This window comes from Armigeres subalbatus, chromosome 2 (assembly GCF_024139115.2).
Source record: "Armigeres subalbatus isolate Guangzhou_Male chromosome 2, GZ_Asu_2, whole genome shotgun sequence".
Lineage (NCBI taxonomy): Eukaryota > Metazoa > Arthropoda > Insecta > Diptera > Culicidae > Armigeres > Armigeres subalbatus.
Genome location: NC_085140.1, coordinates 195,856,990 through 195,867,483, shown reverse-complemented (window position 1 = coordinate 195,867,483; position 10,494 = coordinate 195,856,990).

Below are 10,494 nucleotides of genomic sequence, written 5' to 3'. Positions count from 1 at the left end.
CTGAAGAAATATACCAAAGCAGTTCCTGGAATACTTTTTTGCAGTATACCTTAAGGAATTCCTGGGAGAAATTAAAAATAAATAACCGAAGCAATTTTCCGACAATGTTTTTGGGGAAACCTATTGAGGGATTTGTAGAAGGATTTTTGAAGTAATTGCCGCGGAAACTCCTGAAAGAACTCGGAGAAGATAAGGCAGGAGAACTAGTGGATGAATTTCCAGCAGCGAAACTTGAGGAAAAAAAATAAAATCAATAAATTCAGGAACGTTTTTGAAGAAAGCCCTTTGTAATTTCTGGACTCCACCGAATTTTTTAAAGGAAATTTGGAGGAATTGCTTCAGGGACTTTCGAAAAAAAAATCTTGGTGGAATCTTCGAAGGAATTATCTGAGAGACTTCCGAAGAAATTCCGGGAGATAAAGAAATTCTTGCAGATACTGCATTAGAAATTCCTGGAGGAATTTTGATTGAACTTTATGAAATTCAGGAAGAACTCTTGAAGGAACTATCGAAGAATTCTTGGAGAAGCTTCCCAACTGATTTCAGGTTAAACCTTCGGAAATATTTCTGGAAAAACATTTGGAGAAGTTTCTGGAGCAACTTCTAAAGGAAACCATGGAGGAACTTCAAGAGGATTCTCTGGAAAAACTTCAGGATGTATTCTTAGAGAAACTTTTGGAGGAATTCCTGGAGAGCTTCTCCAGATGGAATTTTTGAACGAACTGCTGGAGGAATTCCTGTAGGACCTTGCGATGGAATTCCTGGAGGAACTTACGAAGAAATTCTTGAATAAACTTTCTTAGGTATTCCTGGAGAAATTTGTTGTTATAAGAATTCCTGAAGGAGCTTCCCGAAGAATTCCAAGAGGAACTTCCCAAGGGGCTGTACACTAAGTACACAAACAGCTTTTGTGAGTTTTTCGACCCTTCCTCCCCCCATGTAATATTTTCTTCATACAATTTAATTTTTATTTATATGGAGCGTAAGAAAATGACAGACATGGTACTTCCGGATGAATTCCAGAAGACTTCTCGAGGAATTCGTGGAGGAGCTTCGGAGGAATTCCTGGAGGAACTTTCCGGAGGAATTCCTGGAGAAAATTTCGGAGGAATTCCTGGAGGAACTTTCGAAGGAATTCCTGGAGGAACTTTCGGAGGAATTCCTGGTAAAACTTTCGGACGAATAGCTGGAGGAAATTTCGGAGGAATTCATGGAGGAACTTCGGAGAAATTCCTGGAGGAACTTCAGGGGAATTCATGGAGGAACTTCGGAGGAATTCATGGAGGAACTTCGGAGAAATTCCTAGAGGAACTTCGGAGGAATTCCTAGAGGAACTTCCGGAGGAATTCCTAGAAGTAACTTCCGGAGCAATTCGTGCAGAGGAACTTCCGGAGGAATTCCCAGAGGAATTTCTGGGGGAACTTCGGAGGAATTGCTGGAGGAGGAATTCCCTGATGAACTCTTGGAGCAACTTCCGAATGAATTCCTGGACGAACTTCCGGATGGATTCGTGGAGGAGCGTCCGGATGAATTTCTGGACGAACTTCTGGAGGAATTCCTGAAGAAACTTTCGGAGGAATTCCTGGCGGACCTTCCGGAGAAATTCCAGAGGAATTGTTTGATGAACTTCCCAACGAACTCACTGAGGAACTTCTGAAGAATCTCAGGAGAATTTTTGACGTTTGAAATCAGCTCACAGGTCTAAACTAAAGTCTTATCGATGGTGATTTTTTTTTGTCTTCATTGGAGAGGCTTGCAGCCCTGGGGTGGCTAACCTTTTCGATAGAGATTTTATTTAATTCACAGACTCTGAAATCAGAAACATTCTATTGACAAACGGCGTTGTTATTAGCATAAGGAGTGTATCGAAAATTAATTAATTATTTTTTTTCGTTTGAAATTGGATAAATTTTAACGATATATAAAAAAAATCTAGCAATACGGGTGGTATTATTGGCATAGGATAAATTTGTTGGCTCATCTCGCAAATAAATCAATCATTTAGCGATAACACATCGTTTCGTAGGGAAATATTTATCACCGCTGCTTTAAAAAAGTGTTTCGAGCACATTTTAGTTACACTACGCTAGATTCCTGCACTTTGTCAACTGATATATAAACGCAAAAACTTGCGTTAAAAATCACTTTGACATGATTTTTTAGCAGCCATGTTTAATCGACTTAAGCAGGCAGGATGTTCAAGATTTTTTTCTTCTGCCCAATCAAGAAATTTTCAAGAAAATTATGTTAAGCTTTTAGTGGAATGTCTTCAATTGTCATAAGACGAGTTTGTACAATCCATTTAATTCCACCACTTAACTGTACCTTGACGACCTTGACAGATACGTATTTCGACCTCAACAGTAAGGCCGTCTTACACTATTTATACTATGCGTAGGGATGATAATTTATCTAGGTACTTATCTAGGTACATTTACTACGGTGCTTACTTCTATTAGAAGTAAGCACCGTAATATCTTACCTAACATCAATTCGTAATGCTTACTCAATCTCAGAAGCGCAGGATGCTCCCTCGCAAAACATTTCGGAGAGAAATCACTTTTCGGGAAATAAAAACAGCCTGGAGCCTTTGCTCTTTTTCTTTCATATTTGAGTCTTTTCGTGGCATCATCAATACAAATGGTAGTAGCTAATGTGGAACATATAACGTAATGCTTCCATACAGATAGCGTGGTGGTGTGGTTAGAGTAAGCGCATCTCTACGGGCTATTATTGGTACTATTCTGTGTCACGTACGAGACACTGAAGACAACCTTACTTTTGAGGTCGAAATACGTATCTGTCAAGGTGCAATTAAGTGGTGGAATTAAATTGGATTGTACAAACTCGTCTTATGAGAAGTTAAATTATAAAACCAACAATATTATGCCATTAGGCAAATCTTCTGATGGCATTATATTGGTTAGATAGCCAATATCTGCCGATATACAACAATAAATATGCTAAACCTCCAGGAACTCCAACGGCAATTTTCTAATAATTTGAACGGGAATGTACCAGGAAAAAATGGGAGTGTTCCAAAAAATCCGACGGGAATGTTCCAGGGGTTTCAATGAGAATCTTCTAGACATTCCAAGTGGTGTCCTCCAGGAATTTCAACGGGAATGCTTCAGAAGTTTCAACGGGAAAGTTCCAGAGATTCCACCGAAAATCTTCCAGGAATTCCATCGTGAATGTTTCAGGGATGTAGAAGCTAATAGTCGAAGAGTTCCGACGCAATTTGTCGAGGGATCCCGAAGCAAATTGTCGAGGTACTCCAAATTATTCCCACAGGGATTCCGTAAAGAATCGTCCAGTGATTCACGGGCTGTTACAAACTGAGAAAATTCCAATCCGCGATTGCAAAACAAAACCGCGACAAACAAAAATAATAGCCTTAGTACTTGAAAACACATTTCGATATAAAACTACGCCCGAAGTGAAAAAAGTAACTTGAAATTTTCGTCATCTACGTTACTGTTGTAATAATGTATTGAATGGTAACGTAGAACTAATTTCATGGTTTATAAATAAATGGGAGTAAAATTGATGCATTCAGACGACATTTCTATGAGAAAGTCTGAAAAATCCACAAATCTCGATTGATGCACCTCTAAATTTCCAAGGATTTGGCTGAAAATTGGTCAGGAGACTCCATTTAAGATACTCATTGAAATAGAGGGGTGGCACTTTTGTATCTGGAACACTTTTGAAAATGGTGAACAGATCTACTAAGTAGGTTGTTCAGATGGCGTTTAGTCACACGTATTTGGTAAATGAAGCATACTTTCTTGTGCGTTATGTCATATTATTCTGTTCTTTGCCATTATCTCACAAAATCTTGAAAAGCTGTTATAGAAAATTCTTTGACTAGTAAGAAACCCAAGGGATCGGATTCTTTTGTAACTCGACCTTTCTGATTCTGAAGAGAAATCCTAAAATCTTACTCAACAAAGATTGAAGAACACTCTGACAAAAGGATACATGGGTGGAAAAAAGATCACTGTAAAGTCTGTGAATTGTCAAACAAATCGTTCGAGTGCTATCGACGATGTGCAGAATCACTGCGCATATTGGAACAGGGGGGTATGCAGGATTTGCACGATTCCTTATGGATAAACAAATATCAAGTCGGAGGCATTGCATTGTCTTTTGACCATCGTGAGCATTGAATCGTCGTGAATTCGTGAATTTGTTCTTCACTCGTTAATTGTACCAAGACCTGGAGTAGAGGGAGGAGGGGAGGTACCCTCAGGTCCAATCGTGGAACCTTGGAAAATATTGGAAAAATTTACTTAAAGTGAACCTAATAATAATATTTTACAACTTAATACTAATACTTCCACATTTGAGTAAAAACAGTTAATAAATTAAACTGATTGACCAATAAAAACTATGACGCAACAAAACAGGCAACAGTAATCCCATTCCAGGAAACATAGTACGATGAAATCCAGAAATACAACGATGCCCAAGATGCGGATCCTGATAAAATAGAGTGCGCTGCTCTCCGGAGTTGCTTGGATTGGCTTGAGGCATGGAATTTATCCCAGAAGTCACAAACTAACCTGATATTGCCTTTGGTCTCACTGTGCAGAACGCCAGATAATCAACAGAAAGATATCTGGACGCTGGCGATCAGTTTTAGCACACTGAATTGTTGGAAAGCAGCATTTTCTGTCTTACATTGCTACGGTAAAAGACCATGGAATTCAAGTAAGTTAAGCGACGGTGCTAGGAATCATAAAGTACCAGCTGATCTTGTTGAAGTTCGTAGATAATGTTGCTGGGGACTTAGAACCTGGGTTAAGGACCCCGTGCTGCCTGATCATTGGGGGATGGGAACCTTGGGGAAATCAAGGAATGCCCAAAAGCCTCGTGTTGTGGAAACCCAGGGATCGATCTCAGAATTCCCGTAAGGCCATTTGGAATACATTTATTTGTATTGGCTCCCATCTTAAAAAAACAGATTAGGGCGACGGTACTGGCAGCATCGTCGGATAGATTTCCCTGATGCTAGCAGGTATCCCACTAGTATGTCTAGAAACCTTATATTCGGAGCATCGGCAGACAAACTGTTCCGCGAACATCACAAACGTCGCAAGTTTTACGGAAAGGGCTACCACCGAAGTTATACGAGAGCCACGTGTGTCCAGAATGGCAGAATATGATAACACCCTTAGATAGTAAAAGAGTCGTTTCGCAAAACGTAATAATATAATCCTCTAATTTTGCTACAACTTTTGTATGAACCGCTGTAAAAAAATATTGGAAACGAAGACTAAGTTCTAAACACAATCCAATCAGTTTCCTTAAATTCAAAAATCGCATTTTGCAATATAATGAATCCGCGATTTTCGCGACAACATTTAAAGGAACCGCGATTTTCGCGACTGGAGGAGTAAATCCGCGACAAATCCGCGAAATTCGCGAAAAACTCTAAAATCGCGACTGTTGTAACAGCCCTGTGATTCCGAAGGGAATCCTCCAGGAATGTTGAAGCAAATCGTTGAGATTCCCAAGCAAATAATCAATAATTCGATAATCAAAGCAAATCCGTCGAGGAATTCCGAAGTAAATCGTTGAAGATTTCGAGTAATTCCGAAGCAAACAGTCGATGTGTTCCGAAGCGAATCATCGAATGATTCCGAAGCAATTCTTCGAGGGATTTTTAAGGAAATCGTTATAGGAATTCCTATCGTCAAGGCATTCCGAAGGAAATCAGTTGTAACAAGTCCCACGTTACAAGCAACATGTAACAAATAACAAATTGAAATGACGCACGTTCTCTCTTGGTGCCCTGAGAGAGACGGCTGGGTGGTGCCCACTATGGGATATGACGAGGTCTCATATAAGGTTTTGGTCCATCAGCCAAATCCGCAGATATATTTTTATTGCGCATCGCGCTTTTGTCTACAACAATTAGTTTGCTGTATTCATAGCTGAGCCTTTGTGCAGGATTCTTATCCTATTTGGGCACCTCGAATCAATTAATGCCACTTGGCATCAACGATTCGATGTCTGTGTCTGGAACGAACTTGGGACAAATCAACTGAACATTATATTGCCGTGATGGATGATCATATGTCGTTGACTTCGAAGTACCACGAATGCTTTGATATTTTGTTGGTTTCCCGTTATTGTTTATATCAAGCAGACTTTGACGCTTTCAAATAAATTAGGTATTGCCTTTTCATAATTAACACCATGTGTATTTCACTACCACACAGGAATCTTTCTCAGAAATGATAAAAAGCTCATTTGTCGTCCACTCATTTCATTAAGAAAGGGTGAATATAGGAGATAACTCTTTTGTCTTTAAACTTTTTCAGTAATTCATTATGCTATATGTTGAAAATTGATATCACTGCCAACTAACGTTTCAAATCCTAGGGGACGGCTAATTTTTTTCTAGGGATTTTCTGATTTAAAACTTATCATACGAATACGTTGAATGCAGGGTAAAACAAACCAATACCTTTATCAGCTTTTGTGTAATAATACTTTGAAAGTGGATAACCTAATTATAACCTTGTGTCCTTGATTCAAAAAATAAATAAATTCGTGTCGCATATAGCAAATGAATAAATTCCTCATTTGTCAATACCTGGAGCCTCCGGGTGGAAATGTCCGAAGAAACATTTTTAAATTACATTTCTACGGAAGTCATAGAAAGGAAGTGAACAAGGCAACAACGACGCAATTCGATGACCGTTTAGTTGACTTTCCTCCCTGAGCAACAGCAACATGATGTGATGAGTGCTGCTATATTTTCCGCTAATGGGCGGGACTATTTTAGGAAATACACCAATGGCAAAAATACAGTCCCTTCCGACGAAAGTTGCGACAAAACGTGCGATCAAAACAAATACCTAATTGTGCGTTCATTTGCGTGACCTTTGTACAGTCCAAATTTTGGTGGTTGGGTATTGGGGAAAATGGGCTCACAAGATCACTGAGTTAGAAATTTAAATTCAAATAAAGTAGATATAAAATTGAAATAAACACAAATTTAAGGGTCGTAATTAATCACAGCTAACTCCAAATACGAAAAACAGTGCAAAGATGCTAATAACGATTTGGATAACCCACCATTACTCAGACGTCAATTTGACCCAAGACGTATAACGACGAGTAGGACAGACAGACTAGTTTGTGATGACCATTGAGACGAAAGAAGAAAGGATAACAAACTAAAATTGTGAGTAAATATGTTAAAGCGAAACGCTAAAACTTTATGAGAAAAGTCACAAAACTAGATCCAAATTAAATATTCACTGTTTGATCAACCGAATAAAAAAATATTTTCTTAAAATTCCGAATCTGACAAAATTTAAAAAATATAAAGTTTGCCTCAATATAATTCACCCAAAACTTATTTTTAATTTTTGGGTTGAAAATTATTCCATCAACAATTTTGATAAAGCGGAAGGGAGCAAGTGTACTCATTTTCCTCCTGTACAAAAAAAAACATATTTAAGAGTATTAAATTTCGTCGAAGCGTCCTCATAAGTTTATTTGAAAGGGGAGGGGAGTGGTTGGAAGTAAGTTCCGGCACAATGTTTCTCGCTGGTTCAGCTAAATACAGGCGAACCAATAATTTCTCCGAATATATCTTATTATCGTTCATGATTGAGGGGTCATTTGTCGTAATTTCTTTCCCCCAGTAGGTAACGGTTCTTCGGTTTTCCAATCATCTGCGAAGAATGTTTGAGGTATTGACAAGGCAGCATTCATCTGGCATCCAATGTTTTCTACGGCATTTCGTGTTTACCAGTGATAAAATTTCATGGCAACTGAAATACTGATGTCTGCTACATGTTGGAACGTGGTTTTAGCAAAACACTGAGAAATACCATTCGCCACCTATTCTCGAAACTTTCACCGCAACAGACAAGAACGAATGGCACAAGCTAATCACAAGTGACTTGAATAAAACATGACGACGGCGGCGCCACGTATTATTATCAATTCTGGATCAACTTTCAGATATAAATTCAAATTCCACTTTGATGCTACCATCCGGACTGACATAATTATCAACGGTTCATTCCGACGACAAACTTACGTCGCAGTTTGTTGGTTTGATGATAAATTTACCGGTACAATTAGATTCTTGGCACCGATGACGAGCCGGTTGCCACGAATGGAGCACGCACCCGATGTTCCCGATGATGATGATGATGATAATAATATTAGTGTTATGAACGAACTTGAGAAACGTTTGAAATTGACGCTAATTAGGGAACTGGAACGGAGAAGCGGCGACCGTTGCTTTGTCATATATCCACCAACTGTGTAGTCATCACGCAGCACCAGACTGACTCGTTTGCTACCGAAGTGGGTCCACATGCAAACGAACGGATGCTGCTGCGTAATAGTTCTTCGTAATGCCTACACCTAGAATTGTTGGACATTGTGCAGATCTTATCGACTCGGAATATAGGAATCAAACTTTGAATTACTCCTACCATAATTTAACTTACAGTAATTGTCGAGAACATTGAAGACTTGGGTGTTCTAGAGGGCAATTACGAAAGTAGAGTTAAATGACCGATAATGCAAACTGCATGTAATGGTTGATGCCGTCGATCGATTCACATTTAGGTGGATAAAAGCAAAGGGGTGTAAGTGATATGTTTATTGAAATTTAGTCAAATAGACCCATAAAGATGCACTTTTATTCATGTGTGCTTGGAATGCCAATCAATGTACGAATTTTTGCAGATAGACAAGAAAAGTCGAGAAATTTTCTAACTCCAAAAATCTTGTCGACCGGATTGGAAATCTTACACACTACTTGTGTCTTCACTGATTAAGCTAAGAAATGCCATTTATAAAAATTGTGGCACTAAAACTTCGTTTACGATCGGCGCACCAGTAGGTGAGCAATATCCGATAAAAACCATCCCACAACTACTTGGTAAACACAGCAAACCATCAACGGATATTCGAAGATAGAAAATAAATCAAATCAAATTCCTCTGCGCCAACCAACCAACCATCATCCTCAGTCGTCTCGCCATTATCGTCAATCGTCAAGCAAGCTGACTAACCTAATCGAACCTCTCCAGCGCCGACGGTCGTCCGTCGATGTGCTATGCTCAGCCAGACGAAACGCCAGCAAAAAGCCGACGACGCTGCAGTCTTGAAATGGAAAATGGAATTTGATTACCCCGTAGGTTCCTTCTTGCTGGGTTGGGAAAAAAGCTATGGAAAACAGGGACAGTCATTTTCGCTCCAGTGAAAAGTGGTGAGCTGTAATCTAATATATGACGAGCGCAGTGTCCTGTAAGATTCGGAGTTTAATGTGATTTCTAGGTGAAATAACGATTTCGAGTGCTAAACAAATAAAAGCCAAATTATTGATATGCCTCAAAGTAGTTTCGGTATATGTAACAAAAAAGGCTGTTTAATACTGGATTCGTTTTACTTTCAAACTCAGTTCAAGTTGGTTGGGATAAAATAAAACATCTTGAACTTTCATACCATATCGCTGCATCGCATACCGAAATAATAGCATAAACTGCATGAAGCATTATTTTATTACACATAAAAACACAAGACATTGTAGGATTACGATTGTGCCCAAACTCAGTGTCCGATTGAACTTAAGTGTAATGCGCGTAAAATATTTTTTATCGAAAAATATTGTTAAAAGCAGCAGCAACTACTGTTAAGCAGTAGTCAGGCCGGGGGCGTGGCCCTGGGCCCCCACATACCCTTATGTACCAAACCAACCATTTTTGTACATCTTAGGCACCCAGGATCCATTCTAAATTTAGGCACCAAAATTCTAGATTTTCTCAAAATAATCAATATTTTTCTAATGGAAGGTAGAATTCCCGAGAATTAACATACATTGATGGACATAAGTATTCGTCATATGTTCATAGTAATTTCTATGAAAATATGACGAATACTTCTGTCCATCAGTGTAGGTCGTCGAAGAAGCGAAAGAAAAAAGATTCTACTCAGAAACTGCAACCATCTGTTCAAACCAGTGCACATTTTGTACCTTTTGTGCAAGATGCTCGACACTGTCTTCAAACGAATTCATGCCTGATCATACCTTTAGATTTCTGTTCAAAACGTTGAGGCCCTCAAAAACGAAAGATATCTTTACAGGTTCGATTCAAAATCTAAAAACTTTAAAATTACAAAATTTGTTGTAAGTGATTTAGAGAAATTTTATCTACCTCAATTCGGGTGTCCCTCAAAATACAGTACCAAAAAAAATATGTTATTTTTTATCTCAAGTTTTACCAATTTTACTAATGTCATATTTTTCAAATAAATTGAAATAACTCAACAACAAAAAAGATACAGACGATGTTCTTTTAACAAAACCGCGATTTGAAAAGCTATCCAGAAGATGACATTCGTAAAAAATAAAAATATTTTTTTTACATTTTTATAAAATGGATCACCATATTTTTTTTCTATAACTCTATAAAAAGGGCTCAAGTATCCAGAACAACTTTATAGAACTTT